Source organism: Sciurus carolinensis, chromosome 12 (genome assembly GCF_902686445.1).
Source record: "Sciurus carolinensis chromosome 12, mSciCar1.2, whole genome shotgun sequence".
Lineage (NCBI taxonomy): Eukaryota > Metazoa > Chordata > Mammalia > Rodentia > Sciuridae > Sciurus > Sciurus carolinensis.
In genome coordinates this window covers 33143306-33162175 of record NC_062224.1, presented here as the reverse complement: position 1 = coordinate 33162175, position 18870 = coordinate 33143306, and the positions used below count along the sequence as shown (strand labels likewise).

General features: G+C 51.9%; 1 pseudogene; it reads right to left on the bottom strand.

Moving 5' to 3' along the window:
• Positions 1-1844: 1844 nt before the first annotated feature.
• The window catches only part of LOC124961765 (LIM homeobox transcription factor 1-alpha-like), a 268694-nt pseudogene continuing 251668 nt past the window's right edge, over positions 1845-18870 (bottom strand).

The window sequence follows — 18870 nt, the reverse complement described above, 5'->3', positions numbered from 1 at the left end:
CTGGGAACTCTGCCCTCCTGTACTGGCAAGACATATGCCTCCAGCCCTTGGTGAGAAGGCTGCCCCAAGATGCCGCTGATTGCCAAGCAAACTTTCTCATGGCAGGAATGCAAACAGCTCCATACCAGTGAGCTTAATGTGGAGATTGCCACATCTTCCAACTGATCACTCAGAAACCTTGGGCCAACCAGCATCTGCATGATCCTGCTGGTCATACTGGTGTGGCTTTCTTAGTGGTTTGCATAAATTATACACAAGGGCACAAAAACTGCAGGACACAGACTCTACCTTAAGGGATGTGTTCCCTCCAGCTCACAGTAGAGGGGACCTGTGGCTGTGTGCAAGGCTCCAGTGATGCCTCCACAGTGGGAGCACATTCAGTACAGTCCCTCAGAGGAGTGCAGGCTGTCTCTCTGTCCTGCCCACCCACTCTGGTTCCCAGAAGCCCTCCCAGCACAGAAGCCCCATCGTAGCTCCAGCAGGAGACCAAGAAGTAAATGCCCTGTGTCGTGACTGCTGGGTCTTATGCGCTCAGGGCCAGATTCATGTGCTGGGGCAGATCCCCAGGTTCCAAGGTCCTCCCCCATTGAAAAGCTCCACAGGCCATGCAGAAATAGGACCTTGACAACAGGGAACCCTCAAAATGCTCTGCCAAGAGCCAGATAACACAGGCAGCAAGTATGTCAGGCTCCCTGGGCCACAGTCTGTCATATATTTTTCTATCTCTCTCTTTCTTAAATGACACATTAAAAACTAGGAAGCAGACCCACAGGTCATGGTCAGTCAGCCCCTGCTCTGGAACACCACCATGCCTGCTCTGACCCCTGGGGCTGAGCCTCTCCTGCTGAAGAACTCCAGCCTCCTCCTGAGCTGTCAGCTCTTCCAGCACAGGCCTTGCAGAGGATGGGTAGGCCCAGCAGCCCTCAGCTGCATCAGAGACCTTCCTGCCTGCAGCCCCAGGCAGCCTGCCCACCAAGTGGGTGATCTGCTCCTATTTTAAACAAACACCAGATCTTGGTTGCAGCCCTACTATGTGGAACTTCAGTGTCCTCAGGGAGGTAGGTCCATGCTGTCAGCCTCACCCCACACTTGTGAAAGCTGAGGCCCCCCAACAACTGGGTGCCATGTCAGAATTTGAGAGAAAGCTCAAGAGTCTAGCTGCATGTTTTCTAAGAACATGATCAGAGATTGTTCTGTTCTACCCAAGCCCAGTGATTGAACCCCAAAGAGCAGGACTCCTCTGGAGAGGGCTGCCAGCATACAGATCTGCTTTCCAGGGCTCAGATGCTCTGGAAGACATGGGCTCTGGCACTATAGGGCAGGGAGTAGCCCCTCTGCCCTGCTGACAAGTCTCTTCAAACTAAAAATTAAGCTTATAAAAAGTAGATTATCTCATTTTATAACTTAAGTGCATCAAGCATTTACTTAAATATAGTTTACACTGAAAATAAAGTTACTTTTGCTGTACAGTTGGAGTCTGTTACAATCAGGAATAAACTTCGATGACAAGGTATGAAAGGTCACGCAGTCATGCACACAGCTGTCTGTCTGTGGGTGTACAGATGGATAGATACATACGCCTCTTCATGAGAGCTTCCCAAAACAGCAGGAAGTTGTTAGGAACCCCTAGGTATCTAATTTGCATGAGTGTCTATATTAAAGTCCCTGTCCTTAATGATGAGCACATCTTCCTATATAATCCTAAGACTCTTATTAGAAACATTGAACTAGGTAATCCATAACACACTCAGTGTTTGGAAATGCCAAGCTACGCCAAATCATTATACAACAGCAGCATCCCACACACCTCCCTGCCCAGCCCACCTCTCCCCTGGCCTCCCTGTCCTAAAGTCAGTCACCCCTCACAGAATATGGTAGTTCCATATGGGAGCCTAGTCACAGATGCTGGGAAGACTCAACGGGTGAAGTACAAATTCTGCATGGAATACAGGGGGTCGATGTTGTTGCCCACTCTGGACTGCAGGGGCCCAGATTCTGAGGTTGCTAGGAAAAAGTCACCCAGGTTCCTGAGGAAAGTGTCTTCACTATTCAGGTCATAGAACAGGGACTCAGCACCTGAAATGGAGAAGAAACACTGACATGGGTGTCTGGGAGGAGAGACTTGCTTCAGTGCTAGGAAATTCAGTCAAATGCACATACCCCGTGACTCTTCACTGGTGAAGGGAAGGCAGGTGCTGGGGACACCAGCATAGAGAAGGGGGAGGGACCTAATCCAGGGGTCAATAGCCTCACTAGGAGGCTCCTGTCCAAAGGACAGGTGAAAACATAAACCAGAACATGATGGTGCTAAAATGCAGCACAGCAAAGGACAGCATGTGTGGACAGCAGGTATGCAGGGGGAGGGTCCTCACAGAGTCTAGGCCATGAACCCTGCAGAGGCTGAATCAGGGACCCCTGCAGAGGTTGGGCCAGGGGCCTTGCAGAGGCTGGGCCAGGGACCCTGCAGAGGTTGGGCCGGGGGCCCAACCAAAACCTCTGCCTGCTTTCCCATGGCCTGGAGTGAGGAAGACCACTGTGACCATGCCTCAGAAGGATGGACGTCAGAAACATAAGTGTGCGTGTCCACAGAGCTGTGCATGAGTGAGGTTGGCCAAGAAAGACCTGCAGGTCCAGACATGGTCAGTACTTGCCGACGTGTGATAGGTGGAGTAGGGTGACTTTAATGAGAGAAATTCTGAGAGGGTAAGGGGCACTGGGTACTGACCCAGGGTGCTTGGCCAGGGAGCCACATCCTCAGCTTTTGTATTTTTTATTTAGAGACAGGGCCTCATTGAGTTGCTTAGATACACACTAAGTTGCTGAGACTGACCTCAAACTTGCAATCCTTCTGCCTCAGCCTCCTGAGCCATTGGGATTACAGTCATGTGTCCACAACTGGCCACTTATTTTTCAAGTAAGGAGGAAATGTGGACAAAATCTTTGTGAGGGTTTTGTCTTTGATACTTGTTTTTGGAAGGCTTATTGACTAAAACTCTCTTTTAACTATTAGAGTGACTTATCACCCGTGATTCCATCTATAGATCCATGAATTGTGCCCTTCACAGACTCCGTGAGTGTCCTGTGGTCAACCCTGAGGTTCAGCTTTAGCCTTGCACCTCTGTGCTCCCCCACCTCAGGGCTCCTCAGGTCTCACCTGCTGAGCACTGCCTTATAGAGAAGGTGGGGTGGGACTTGAGGGAAGCTCAGCTAGGAAGCTCTGGAACTCTGAGGTGCACCTCACTGGTGAGCACCCACAGCAGCCTTCCCTTGCAGCCCCCAGTAGCTGATTCTTGGGGGACTCTAGCCCTGCTTTGTGGTTCACTTGTCCTGCTGGGGAGCGACAGTGATTGTCTGGGTGCGTCTGGGGGAAGGAGAGGCCATAGCAGGGTGGAGGTCCATGCACTTTAAGGGTGCATGTGATTTCCTGGCATCTGGGGTGGGGTGAGACCCTGGCAGAAGAGGTCAGAGCTGTAGATGCTCTGGTTGATGGCCATGAGCTGCTGGGGGTTGGGTAGAGCCCTGTAGGGGTTCATGATCCCTTCCATGCTGGCACTCCAACAACCATTCGTCTGAGCTGCTGGACAAAGACGATGGCAGGTCATCCTCAATTTGCAGCCCAGAGCCTCACACTGGAGCCTTGCACCCCTCACTATCACATGCCCATGCTGTGATCCAGGTTGGCTCTGGGCAGACACCACCATGACTCTCAGGTCCTTTGGAAGTCAGACCTACTCAGTGTGGGAATGACTACAGAAGGTGCAAACACCAGATCTGAGAATCACGGAGGCCACCTCAAGCTGTGACCTGGGGACCTATGTGACAGTGGTGGAGTTTCATGCCTGGGCCTAGTCCCTCATTCACAAGATGGAAGGAGGTGAGCAGACATTAGTGACTGTAGCCTGTGCCCAACCAAAGGCCCCGACCTTGGAGGACAGGGATGGGGTGGCAGCTGGGGAATTGAAATTTGAGAGCACCCTATAAACATGTCACTTAAAGAGTTGGATCCTGCACTCAGGTGTGGCCACCCCAGGAGTGATGACTCTAAAGATCCATCAATAACCTCTTATGAACCCATTCATCCATGGGAGTCATGATACTGGACCGTGAACCACATGGGGATGATGGGAAGATTCCATGAGACTGTATGTGCCTTGAAGTTACAACCTGCTACACTGGGGCAAGAAACCTCGCCCCCTCAGCCTTGGGGTGAAAGGGCCCCTCCTCCCAGCCTCTGCTTCCTGAGTCTCCCCAGGAGCTGCCCCAGAGTTAAACACTGTGCAAGGATTGGAGTCTGTGTTCTCCTAATGCCACAGCCAGTGCATTCTTCCTTTCAGCTTGTTGCCTAGATGGTGTCAACTTACATCGCTCGAGGCCCTTGGAAAACTACAGGGCCCTGGGAGATAGAGCTGGCAGGTACCATTTCCCCACCTGGGGATGCATGAGGAGACAGAACAGCTGGTCCCAGGTCCATTGGCATTGAGGGAAGTTCTGAAGGAGAACACTAGCTCTGGCTGACTCACTGCCCACCCTTCCCAGTAGCCCTGCCCCAGGTCAACTCTTTTCTTTATTAGCATCTCTCATTGTTAAGTGAGCACTAAGGGAACTCTTTACTGTAAGAGCCAAATTATGGATCGAACCTAGCCTAGATGTCAAGCATAGTTCAGAGTCTAAGCAAGGATGAGATTATGCCTGTTGCAAGGCCTTCAAGATGTGGTCCATAGGCCAGCAGCAGTGGCCCCACCTGAGAGCTGTTAAAAATGCAGACTCTCAGGGTCATCCAGACCTTCCCTGCAAATTGGAACCTGCACTTCAGCAAGATTGTAGGTGGCCTGTGCACACACTGAAGTGTGAAAAGCCCAGTTCAAGGCACAGGGGTTCAAGGAACACTGATGGGTGTTGATATGGGCAGGATGTCCCTTTAAGAATGACATGGTTCTAACCTGTAATTCTCCATGCTTTTTCCTTAGTGCTTCCTTGGACTCTCCCTCAGTCACTCCGTCCACTCCCCTCCCAACTCCTTGCACCTCCCCTAGATTAAAAAAAAAAAAAAACAAGGGGCAAGGGTACACCCAGAAAGGGCACATCCAGCGAGGAGTGGGTTGGAACACCCAGCCCAATGGAGTGTAGTCAGAGCTGCTCCTGACTTGTCTCCAACTCTCACCTATGCCAGGACCCTTCTCAGACTTGCAGAACCCTCATCTGCCCATCTGAGAGGGGGACAGTAACTGCTGCTCACCTTAGGGGTTTTTTGTATTGTCATCATTTTACATTATTTTGAAGGGGTTGCTATGGTTGGGAAATTAAGTCCCCTCCAGAGGCTAGAGGCTTGGTCCCCAGCCTGTGGCACTGTGGGAGATGGTGGAGCCTTTGGGAGGGGGACCAGTGGAGGAAGTAGGTCACTGGTGCATGCCTGGAACCATCCTCTTTCTCCTTCTAGATCCTACTATGTTCTCTGCTCTCTGGCCTCCATGGGGCAGGCAGCTTTCCACTGCCACACACTCTGCCATGGTGTGCCACACATGGACCCCAAAAACCAGAGCCCCAACATGGACTGAAACCCTCTCCCAAATAAATCTTTTCTTCAAATGGATCATCTCAGGTCACCTGTCACAGGCTGAGCCAGGGGAGTCTTCTAGTAAACTGGCCAGCCTAGGAGGAGGAGGAATGGAGACGAGCAATGGGACAGGCCTCTGACTCTGACGTGCCCTGATACCTGCCCCAGCTTGGCTCTGTGCTGGGCCAGAGCCTCCCCCATCTGCAGTTCTGGATGTGGGGCTCTGGCCCACGTGCTTTCACTGGCTTCTCCTGGTTCACCCCCTGTGGTGGGCTTCTCTCCAAAGTGGGGCAAGCTGGGTTCTGCCAAGTGCCCATCCCTCATGGAGCCCAGCAGAGGCCAGTCTTCAGGGGCCAGCACTTACCAGAGCTCAGCCTCTGTGTGTTCTGCTGGTCCTGCTGCTGCTGCTGCTGCCACCTGGTCAGCTTCTTCATCTGGCAGGAGAGAGGGCCACTTCAGATGCCGGCCACACTAGGTTGCACACAAGGGGCCAAGGAAAGGATTCAGCTCTGCTGAGAGGCTAGTAAGTGGAGCCAGGTTGAGGAAGAACACACAAGACCCCTCACAGTGGAGGGGAAGGATGCTTACCCCACAGGAACAGGGACTCCCTCTCAGCAAGTGCCACAAGGTGACTTGAATGAACCAAGAGATTGTTTGTCCCCTACCTGCCACCTTGTATTTGAGAACTACCCGGCACCTCGGACTAAGGAACTTGAATCCCATTTTTCTCAATTGTGTTCTGTGGAACAGTTGAACATTGGAGCTCCATAAGACCTCAACACATGTTTAGCACATGCACGTGTGTGTGTGTGTGTGTGTGTGTGTGTGTGTGTGTGTAGGAAACACTGGGTCTTAAAATGTCTTTACTGCAAGTTTCCTCAGAGGTTTAAAGTGCCCCCATGGGCACAGGGGCCTCTTCAACTGCCTGCTCCATGGAGTCCATTCAGATGACTGAACCCATCCCAACCCCTCTGAGGAATTCAACTGCAGGAAATCTCCCCTAGTTCATCTCCAGCAAATGAGAAGACAGCTTTCATCACCCTCTGCAGACCAGGGAAGCAGGTAGGAGGCAGGCACTTGCAGGGGTAGGAAGAGGCACAGGAAGAGGTTCCAGAACAGCCCATGATGGGGCAGCAGGCCCTGGCAGGCCAGGAGGACAGGTGCTATGGACTGAGCTGGTGAGGGGAGAGGGCCGCCAAGGCTCTCATGCCACTATGCCAACATGCCATCTTGGGCCAGTCATCTAAGTGCTTTTTAGGTTTCTCTTTGAATTATTAAAAACAAAAATTGGTATCTGGAGTACACAGATATAAATTTAAAAATAAATGTAAAGTAGAGAATATGGTTTAACCCAAAGACATGGATTGGTACCAATGGCTGGCAGATTCAGAGGCACGGTCACTAGGAAAATAAAGACATTACACTAAAACAGATACCTTGGTCTGCCCTTCAGCTGCGGCTGAAACCCTGTGTCAGCAGGGTTGTTACTGGAGAGAGCTGCTCTCCAGGGAGCTCAGGACAGAGAGCCTGGCAGCCAGTGAAGCGCCCTCTGCTCCTGCCTCAGGAAAGAGCAACCCAGAAGCAAGAAGCCCTTACCTTAGGTCTCTGGTTCTGGAACCACACCTGCACCACACAGATGCTCAGCTCTGTCTCTACAGCCAGCATCTCCCTCACCTAGAAAAAGTGAGTTATTCTTGAAGAACCATTGGCAGTTCAGGTAGGAGGCAGAACATTTCCTGTGCAGTCATGGGGAGGCCAACGGGCTCGCCTGTGCAGAGGCTACAGGCTGATTTGTGCTTAGCAGAAGCCCAGAGGCAAGAGCAGGCTTCCTTCCAGGTAGAAAGGAAGTCCAGGCAAAGCCCCCCACAGACCAGGCACTGAAGGTCTGTCCCCAGTGTAGCAGTGTCCAGAGCTGGAGCTTTGGCGCCTGACAGAACCACCAGGGCTCTGACCTCATCAGTGGATCAGTCCCCTGGTGACTGAATGAACCACTGGGAGGGACCTGGTGGGAGGCAGTGGGTCCTTGCGGTGTGCCCCTGGCAACTCCATCTTGCCACCACCTCGTGTTCTCTCTCACTCTGCTTCCCAGGTCAGTGGCCTTTGCTGCACTCTCCCACCATGATGCTCTGACCCACCTCAGGCCCACAGCAATGGTGCCAGGGAACCCTGTGTGAGCCAAAATAAACTGTTCCTCCTTTAAGTTGTTATGTCAGGGACTTGGGTCATAGTGACAAAAAGCTGGCCAAACCGCTGACTCGTGAACATTTACACACTCCAAGGAGCTTCTCCTTGGAATAAGCCCTCAGGTGTCCCTTAGACACTAGAAATTCCCCCATGCTGCAGTTGCAGGCCATGCGTGGATGCCAGCCCACTGGAGGAGGAACGGGGTGAAGCCTGCTTCCCCAGAACAGTCAGTCCTCCCTTCTGCCCAAATCCATGGCCCTAAGTGTTCCATTTTGCCCCTCTAGCTCAAGGAACTTTGTGGTTCCACACTTATCCTGAGTGAGCCCTTCCCAGAGAGGAAGAGACAGAAGAGAAGAGCCATCTGGAACCCAGCAGGATCAGTGGGCAGCCCCGGTGCGGACACATGCACTGGGGCCAGGTGGGGACAAGGACAATGGGGTCCAGATAATAAAGAAATGTACTTAAACATCTGCCAGCCAGTGAGCCAGCCAGGCTCATGGGAAGGGTCTGGCAAGATGGCAGGATGGGGGTCCAATAAAGCAAATGTGCAGAGAGGCCCAAGAGACATGGCCTCTTCTTAGGAGACACCAGAGAAGATGGGATTGAAGAGCCCTGACAGGCAGGGCAGACAGTAAGCCCCAGGCCTGGGAAGTGCCTCACCCTACTCATGCCACTGGGCTGGGCTTAGGGAAGATCAGGCCAGACTTTCAAGGCACACCCTCCTGCTAAGCTGGGGCCCCTGTACCTGCTGAAACTCTCTCCATTGCTCAGAGGCCCAACTCGGCAGCCACCTGTTCCACAAAGCCTCACCTGATTCCAGAGTGGACACCCCTCCCTAACCCCCATGGTCCCTTTGCCGAGTCCTCAGGGCTCACAGGAGGAGTTACAGTCCTGATGCCATCACCTCCTTGCTGTTGGTCTGAAAACTGCCCAGGAACAAGCCCCCAGCACGTGGCCACCCAGAGGCTGGGAAGCACACCGAGGAAGGTGACAGTTGTCCTGTGCAAGCCGACCTGGGGAGTCCCATTTGTACCAAGGGCAGGGGAAGGAAGGGCAGCTGGGTGACAGAGTGCACTATTGTGCCACCAGTTCTGACCCCTGATGGCCCCTGCTCTGCACCATGAGGCCAAGCCCCAGCCTTGCTTGGGCCCATGAAACAGAGGACATAATGAATGTCACGTCCAGTGAGAGCATGCTGTTCCTTCTCCGCCCTGGACTCTCACCTTCTGCCACTTTCATGAGACAGTGTCCCAGGGGGCACTGCTCCTTCAGGCTGGACCCTCAAACGGCAGCAGTAGAGCAGGCCTACACTGAACCCTGCTGGGCCACAGACCAGAACAGGACATACATGTTTTGCTGGGGGTTACGAAGACCTCAGGTTATCTTGTCCCTACAGCAAAGGCTGAGGAATTCCATCAGGAAGGCAGAAAAAGACATTCTAACCCTTAAAAAAATGGTATTTCCTTTATAAATTTCAAAAAGAATGATTTCTTTCTTTTTGCTGTGTAAAGGCAGTTGGTCAATCATGAATGCTCAGGGATGGCCACAGCCATCGTAGCAGAGCCAGAAACTATCCTGGCAGCCACCTCCTCCACCTTCCTTCCATGGTGGAAGCCTGAGTGTAACGGACACATGGTCACCAGATGGGCTCAGTCCCCAGCTTTCCCCGTGGGATGTGCAGCCTCAGGACTGAACTTCGCCCTCTCATAGAGTGGAGTGGCCAGCAAACCTGGGCACAGGCACCTGGGCTGCCCTGCCTCCTCCCCTCCCTGGTGGCAGGAAACAGGGTGACAGTTGGACAACCCTTAGGCCCAGTGATAGACAGCACAGCTGCTGTCAGTCTCTGCCTGCTCTCCTGTGGACTGGGATGTAGGGAAAAATAAATGCCTCTCTTGTTAAGGCCGAATTTCTTTACACCAGGTTCAGGACAGCCCTACTGTTAACGGCTCCTAGTGGGAACAACAGGTGGATGTTCAAAAGCCATGGCACATCCACAAAGCGCTGTGCCACTCCACAGGAAAAGACCTATGCTCAGAGGAGCCCCCAGGCACCCAGCGAGGGAAGCACTAGGCCAGAGGAAGAGCACCTGCCACCAGCTATGCAGCCTGCCTTCTCTGTGACTGTACCAAACGGATACTGCTTCTTGTTGTTCCTATCACACTGCACAGGTGACAGTTGTGGAATGGCATCATACACAAAGACTCGGGGAGCCCAGTTACACCTCAGCATCCACAGTAGGGCTCAAGCCCTCTTGCACAGACTGGCTGACCCCCTTCCTTACCACTGACCCCAAGTGCCGACATCCAGAGGAGCCCAGGTACACAGAGAGGCAGTGCTGTCCCGTCCCTCCCTTCTACCCACCTGTACCTTCCTGCAGAGTTTGGAGGACACTTCAAATGAGGCCTTGAATGCTCTCCTCTGCTGGGTGGTCAGGACGGTTTTTGGGGTGTTTGGCACACTTGTGGTCCTTGCCATCCTCAGAGACTCCCTTCCTCGTGCCTGGAACTGACTTCAAAGGCTCTTCTGGTAGCAGGAGGGAGGGAGGGATGGAGGAAGGAAGGGAGGAAGAAAAAGAAAAGAAAAATATAACTGTTGTTGAAATTAAATGAAATGATGCATGGAAAGGCTTAGGACTCCCTAGAATATGACAGAGGCTCAATAATCACATTCTCCGTTACTATTTCAACACAAAGGAGGTGTTCTTGGTGGCCAGAAGCCTCATGTCCCAGGAGGGCTGAGCTCCAATTCTGTACTGTGATGCTGATCTCCGCAGAACAGACCCTCACCTACAGAGAGTGGGTGTTGTGCAGTGCCACTTCAAGTGTTCCCAGCAGGGGGTTGGGAATGCTGGCTGCAGAAGGAAGGCTAAGTTCTGAAGCTTGTCCAGGGCAGGGTCCTCTGTCACTGTGCTTGGACCTTGCCTAGGTCCACGCCCATTTCCAGAGAGCTACCATCCTGCCATGGAGCAGAGGGAAGAGAGGAGGATAAAGTGCCCCCTAAGTCAGCCACCAAGGTCAGCCCCCCTCCACACCCTGTAGGAAGACGGGAAGGTAAGGCTGTGTCCAGAGGGAGGAGGGTGAGGGGAGGGGAGGGACAGGAGAGGGGCAGGGGCCTGTCCCTGGAGAGCTTACTGTGGAGTGTCTCTGGGATCCCTTTTTATGGGGTCTCCAGACTCCATAAAATTCCAGAGTGAGTCTTTTTTGTCTTTGCAGGTCTTATGGGCTCTGCCCTGTGGCAGAGGGTAGCTTCAGGAGGCTTGAATGCAGAGCTGTTCACCTGTGCTGATAGCGAATGACTCACCAGATAGACAGAAGCCGCCCAGTACAGACAGAGGGGACGTTTACCAGGAGGAGGTCACCTGGAGAACCCCACCCCAGACCAGAGTGGCCGACATCCTACAGTTTTCTGACCCCTGCCCTCCATCCCTGCTCTCCACTGAAGCTCATGCATCCTGAGCCCCCTTGGAGTCCCTCTTGGACACCCCTTAAAGTGTTCTTCTGGTCAATAGCATACATACACTTGACAGGAAACACTTCTGCCTGTGCCACCACCAAGGGACTATGGGGGTCCTGGCAGGTCCAGGTGAGAGAGGCTCTGAAGTAGGAGGGTGGAGGGGCATGTGGCACCTCTCACATGCAGACAGTTGCCACACCCAGCTGCCAACAGGAACTGACCATCGCTAACCCTCACCAGCTCCGGCCACTGTGTGTAAACATTAGGGGCCTATTACATCCTCCAACTCTGCTTCTGGGATGGTCTCTCAGTGCCCTTCTGCTCTTTCAGCAGGACAGGCCTGCTGGACTCAGGTTCCCATTTCTCCACAAAAATGCAGGCTGTACAACTTGTCCAGGAGAAAGGAAAGCTCTTGAAAGCCTGCAGGAGTGCCATGAGCCGAAGATGAAGGAAACCCTTCAAATGGCAGAGCAGGGACTGCCAGAGACTCCCACACCCAGGTGCGGGCTGTGGCGGTGCCTCACAATGTAAGCTGACACCCCTCAGTAGAGATGAAAGGAACACCACTTCGCTCTCCCACAACAAATGTCTAGTATAAATCTGACTCCTGGAGGGGAAGCCCAGAGATTAGGTCTCCACACAGCCCATGAGAGTGAAGTGAATTGGCTTGGCACTCAGGGCCTTTCTTGTTCTTTTACAAGGAATGGCTGGAATGGCTCAGGCTGCTACCCCCACTGCCGTTCCTCCCACCTGCCTAGGACACAAGCCCAGCACATGGTTTATGACTAGGAGATGGGGTTGCACTACCTGTGGGACCTTGTAGATTCAGCTCAGGTTGTTGGAAAAATCCCAGCGGCCCAAAACAGAGATTGCCAAGGGTGAGGGAGGGGACAAGAGACCCTCAAGCCAGGGAGGGCAGAGGTAGGAATAGCGGGTGCAGATGCAATGAGCCTCATAAATGTCCTGCAGGCTGGGGAGCAGAGGAAAGGTCTGGGGTTCTCTCTGGGTGGAGGGAGGGGGAAAGCAGGGAGGAATTTATGGAGGCAGGAGGTGTAGGGAGCTCTTCCAGCCACTGTCCTGCAGTGCAAGATTACAACTCCATTCTTCCAAGATCAATGGTGTTGCCCCTGGACTTGGGGAATTCAAAGAAGCATCAAAAATCCAAGAGGCAACAGTGCAGCACCTCAGAGAGGCAAGATCCATGTGGCTGCTGCCTTGCACACAGATCTCCAAGGAGGCCTCTGTCTGCCTGGCCAGTCACAGCTCCCAAAATATTCCACTGGGAACCTGTGCACTTGCATGCACTCCACGGAGACTCGTGTGTGAGACAGGCACAAGGACACCCTGGGACTCCTCCCTGCTGATCAGCAGAGAAAGACAGCAGCACCTATGGAGGGGAAGACCACCAGGGCAGGCGATACCTGTGCTGGAAGTGAATGAGATAAGATGAGCAAGGGCGGCTGGACAGAAGAGAGAGGGGACGCTTTGCCCGGAGGAGGTCATCTGTGGCCAGCAGACCTACCTGGGAAGGGGCTCTCCCCCCATAACTCTGCACATTCAGCTCTGTGCCCTATGCAGTGAGCAGGTGGAAGAAGGACCCATGCTCTTAAGGATCAGGAAGCTGGCTTGGGGAGGGTGGTGTGCAGGAGCCAGTGAAGAACACAGGTAACTTGTGGAGAGTTCCTCCAGTATGGTAAACACTGAAAACCAAGCAGTTAGAAAAGAGCAGCCTCAAGTCACCAGAGAGTTAGTGGAGGAAAGTGGTGCCCAGGATGGGGAGCAGGTCTGGAAAGCCAGAGGCAGGAAGCAGGGGTCCACAGGGGAGCTTGGGGGCCTGGAAAGATGCAGGAGAGTGTGTCAGCATGAGTAGGGGCGGGTGCCCATCTGGAGAGTAAGGATACAGGTGAGGGCCTCCTGGGCGTCCTGGAGGGGTCCTCTTGTTGAGGAGGTGTCATCAGGAGGATCGGCATGGGTGCTGGGGAGGGTTCTGGGGCTGCAGCTGCATGGGAAAGCAAGAACCCAGAGTGCAGGACATGGTGGGCCAGGTCAAATAGGGCTCCTGAAAGGTTGTGCTCACACCTGGGTGGCAACAGCAGCCTCAGGTCACTGTGTACCTGGGTTGAGGCAACCTCTTATGTACCAGCACTAGAGAGGGACCCTGAAAAAAAATAAGTAAATGCCGACATCCCAAACACCACCTCTGCACTGGTCCCACCTCCACCGCTCACTAGGCACACCTGTGTGACTCACAGGACTTGTGTTAGGTTTATGGTGGTAAAGTTTGAGTGTGTTTGCTACAATTTATGAATTGTACAATTTTATGTTTGTACAATTTATGAATTCATGAAGTGATGAATGGATTGAATACCACCTCTCTCTGGAGTGACCCCATTTTACTGCATTAATTACTAGTCTTCAGGAAGATAAATTAGGAAGAAAACTAAATTGTTTCTAGGAAGGTTGGACTTCCTAGAAAGGGTTCATTATTCTTCCAAATTCAAAAAGACCAAGACAGTGATCTTGGGTGCTGGGCAGGGGTGAATTTGTTATACAACTGCTTCTCTTCAGCAGCGAGTCCTCCTGGTCCATCGCTGTGGGCTTAGCAACAGGGGAGCGTGCCCACCTGACCATGCTGCTCAGACTGCATGTGCCCTTGACTGGGATGCGCTCTTCTGATCAGACCTTTGCTGGCTTGGAAAGTGAGCACAAGCCAACACCACCTGGCCTGTGGCTTCAGACTCCAGGGCACTCCATGCTGCCACCCACCACAGTCCATCTGAAAAGAGCAAGGAATTACCAGCCACCTCTGGATGGGCTCCACTGGGTGACATCGGTTACACTGAAACTACGCTCTCTATGTCTCTTTCACAGTGATATTTACCCCAGGCTACAATGGCACCCATGTGGCTTTGTTGCCCTTAAGAGGACAGCAGAGAAAGTCAGAAGGAGAAAAGCCCCAGCTGTGACCATTAGGGACAGAAGCCTGAAGAAGAGCAGAAACAGACAGAGGGTGGGCCACACTGTGCGGATGCTGCAGCATCACCATGTGGACTGGAACACCTAGTGTCCAAGGACAGCTCCCAGCAGGGAGTGGAGCACTTGGCAGGAGGTGAGGGGAGCATGAATGTCTTGCAGGAGTGCTTTCCCTGAGTCAACTACAAACTGGGCATTGCTGCATGTGGTGACCCCACAGCGACCACTGGAAAGCATGTGTGGTTGTGTTCTTAGTTGGAATGGGTGTCCTGAGATGAGCCTGACTTGAACCATTGCTACGAACACCCACAGTGCTCATCATCGGTTAACCGGAACACCCCTCCTCCTCCCATGCTGCTTTCACTGGGAAAGCATGGAGCTTATTTCGTAAAAAGGGGTTAGAGGGAAATTGCATCACTCTGAGTATTAGAGCAAGCCCTGAACAACCTTCTACAGCTGAGCAGGTCTCCCAGGCACCTGCTGGGCTGGGTGACAGACCACTGGGCCACCCAGAGCCTGATTGAGCAGGTTTGGGATGGGGTCTGTGGCTTTCCAGTCTAACGGTTCCTCATGGGACTCTGATGGGACTGGCCCAGGGCCACACTGGGAGAATCACTGACCTCGAATATGCCTCCCTCTGTCTCCCTGTGTCCCTGCATGCACACACAAGAGGACTGGTGGGAGTGAAGGACCGACTGGGACCTTCACACCCTTTCAACTGCTCCAGCCAAATCTCCAGTGATTCCTGCTCACTTTCAAAAGTAAGAATAAAACTATGTTTTAAAATCTTGTTTTCCACTTAAAAAGCAACAGTATGACTGAGGAAGAGGTGAGGGTGAGAGGGTGACCAAGGTTGGCCTGGATAGGGCTGGCCACACATGCCAAGCCCAGGGGCTGGCTCTCTCTTCTCTTTGGCAACATCATGGCCACTGAACTCCAGAGCCTCACATGCCTGGGCTGACAACTGAACCACAAGCGTCTCTCCCTCACACTCCAGTCCCTCCCTCCACTCTCTTCATTATCTCCTCTTCCAGGGAGGAAGCAGAGTGCTGAGCAACCTTCTGTCTACAGGACCCAGAGACATCCAAGCTATGCTGCTCTCTCAATCCATAGACACCATCACCCGGGCATGCGCTGTTCAGCTATCCAGGTCAAGTCTCTGAGCAAGTCCTCCCTCACCATCAGTGGCTACACCTCAGCTGATGTCATTCAGAGACAAGCAAGAGACTCTCAGGGAGTTTGGCAAAGAAGTCACTAGATGCTGTGACACTCTGCAGGTGGCTGGTGGGCTGTGAGCTGTGGCTGAACAACCCAGTCAGCAGATTCCAGGTTGAGACAGCTCCTCTTCACATCATGCACACTGCTCTAAAACCATGCACTCCAGGAGTTATGCAGAGACCAACATGTCTAGCCAGATTTTATTCTCCCTTTGAGAGAGTTCTTCAATTTATAGAAAGGTCATCCTCAGGGATGAACAAATATTTTTCAATATACAGAGGGTCCTTGTACATCCATCAATCACATATTCATCTAAGAATGCCTACTTTGCAGAGTGCTTAACATATGTCTGTGAACAGGACAGAGTCCCTGCCTCAAAGCCCCTGCAGCCCAGAGGAGGAGCGCATGGCTAGCAGCCTGGGCAGAGCAGGTCAGGAGTGTTTCCATGGAGCCCAAGGTTCAGAGACATAGAAGAGGGGTGGCAGCACTCCAGCACAAGAAAGAGAGTGTGTACTGTAGAAGAGGAGAGCAGAGGCAACCACAAAGAGCCCCAGGGGCAGCAGTGTGGGGCTGAGGAGCTTTTGGGGCTGGGGTGGCCAAGAGCTTCAGATTCCATGATGATTCTTGGGAAGCAAATTCCTTTTTCTGCCACTCCCAGTGTCCTATACTGGGCCATGGGACATGTTAAAGGACTCAGAACATGACTTTTCCCAGTCTCAAATGCAGTACCATGAAGGGACACCATGTGCACTATCCAACAGGATCTTATTAATGTGAGGAAACCCAGAAGTCCTTTCATCTTTAAAACAGGAGGGAAGGAAGACAGAAGGGGTCTTTTGTCATAAGTGGAAACAAGTCACACAGCAGATGATTACAGTACCCACAAGGGGCCCTTGGGTTCACAGCTGCAGCAATCCTGCCCCACATGGTTGGTGCCACTGGTGTGGGTGTGAAAGCACAGGACAGAGGAGAGCCCCTGAAGAACAGCACCCCTTCTTCAGGGAAGATGCCCCAGATCAACAGAGAATGAACTAAGATCTTTTCCATGTCAGAAGGTAATGGGCTGTTTCACACAGCAGCCTGCATCTGGAGGTGAAGACCCTGCTAAGAAAGACACCAGGGGCAAGGATAGGAGCCAGAGAGGGAGCTGGGGAAGTGAGGTCCCAACTCCGTGGGTGGTGTCACAGTCAGCCATGGTACCTGAAGAGGAGGATGCAGGTGCCAGGTCATGGTGGGGGCAGGTCATGGTGGTTGCAGGTCATGGTGGGCACATAGGCATCTCAGCATGGTGGAAACCAGAGTTGGGCACTGCAAGATGGACTGGAAGCCCAGCCTGTGCCTTGACACCCTGCTGAGGTTTCTGCTTGCATGCAGCTCACATCTAATCCACTTTGGGCCCAGACACCTGTGCTCTGCTCATCACACAAGAAGTTCAAACTCTGCTGAGTTATGTCTACTTCTAGATTTTCTCCCCACCATGTTAGATGCCTCTGGTTTTCTTCCCTGTTCCTATCACAGGGTTAAGGCAAGCACCATTCTCTGAAGCTTGGATTTATTCTTGCCTTTGCTGTCTGCTCTACTGTCCAGGCCAATCCCTGCAGGCTACAGCATGCATCTGGCTTCAATCAGTGGACAATTAGGAAGGAGTCTGAGGACAGAGAGAAGCCAGGAGAAATCGCAGTCCCTCCTTGACCTTCCTCTGCCTGGGTGGCGTCTCTGGCAGTTGCTGATGCCCCCTCCACTTGCCAGTTCACACCTGCCAGCTGTGGCAGCTGGAGCTCCCCCAGGTGTTCTTGCCTCTTCTCGTCCCACCCTCCCCCTGGGTGGTACAGGTCTCTCTTTCCTGCTAACCTGTGGACAGTCTCACCATTCTGCCTGGTCTGCAGCCCACATCTCATTAGTTGTATAATCTGTTCTTAGTCTTAAATGTTGACAGTGCTTCTCCTTTGCTGGTCGCCCTCCGCTGATTCAGTGCTTGAGATTGGCAAGGAATTCCACAGGTGTGGCTACTGTCCCTTCATTAACCAGGTATCTTCCAATGCTCCATTCCACTAGCCTCAGTGAAATCTAAACAAGTGCAAGCCATCTTCTATTCCCTGGGTTATCCTCCTCAGAGCCAGTTCTGTAGGGCTTGTGAAGGAGACACAGTGAGATAATGGGACATGGAGATATCTACCCCAAGACTCCCATCCAGAATTCACTGGAAAGGAGTACTAGAGTGGGCAGTCAGCACCATGGCCAGATCCAGACCAAGCTGGAGGCCAGAAAGACCTTCAAAGGGGGCTTATTGGAGAGTCTAGATACAGCTTATCACTTTTCCTATAAGTTCCTTTTCACTCTGTCTCCAATATCGGCACCTCTCTGCCAGATACAAACCAAACAGCTAAGAGGGCAGGTTTGCTATATCCTCCTCACCTCTAGGGATAATTAAGATTAAAATAACATCTGCAGCCTGAGCTGGAAATGACCTGTATTTCATCATTTTAAAACATGTCCCTATCTAATGAATCACCGCAAAAAGAAAAAAGGTGGCCATTTAGATTTTGGTATATGCTTTCTTGTCACTCCAAACGGAGTACAATTGTACCACCCAATTGTAGTTACATTACAAAGTGACTCAAGCACTAATCTCCAGAATCTATAAGGAACTCAAAAAACTCTACACCAAGAATGCAAATAATCCAATCAACAAATGGGCTAAGGTAATGAATAGACACTTCACAGAAGAAGATCTACAAGCAATCAACAAACATATGGAAAAATGTTCAACATCTCTAGTAACAAGAGAAATGCAAATCAAAACCACCCTAAGATTCCATCTCACCCCAATTAGAATGGCGATTATCAAGAATACAAGCAACAACAGGTGTTGGTGAGGATGTGGGGAGAAAGGTACACTCATACATTGCTGGTGGGGCTGCAAATTAGTGCAGCCACTCTGGAAAGCAGAGTGGAGACTCCTCAGAAAACTTGGAATGGAACCACCATTTGACCCAGCTATCCCACTCCTTGGCCTATACCCAAAGGACTTAAAATCAGCATATTACAGAGATACAGCCACATCAATGTTCATAGCTGCTCAGTTCACAATAGCCAGATTGTGGAACCAACCTAGATGCCCTTCAATTGATGAATGGATGAAGAAACTGTGGTATATATATATACTATGGAATATTACTCAGCCATAAAAAGTGATAAATTTATGGCATTTGCAGGCAAATGGATGAAATTGGAGAATATCATGCTAAGTGAGATAAGCCAATCTCAAAAAAACCAAAGGACGAATGATATCACTAATAAGTGGATGATGACACATAATGGGGGGTGGGAGGGGTTAGTGTTAGGGTTAGAGTTAGGGTTAGGGAGGGGGGCAAGAATGGAGGAAGGAAGGACTGTATAGAGGGAAAAGAGGGGTGGGAGGGGTGGGGGGAAGGGGAAAAATAACAGAATGAATCAAACAACATTACCCTATGTAAAATAATAATAAT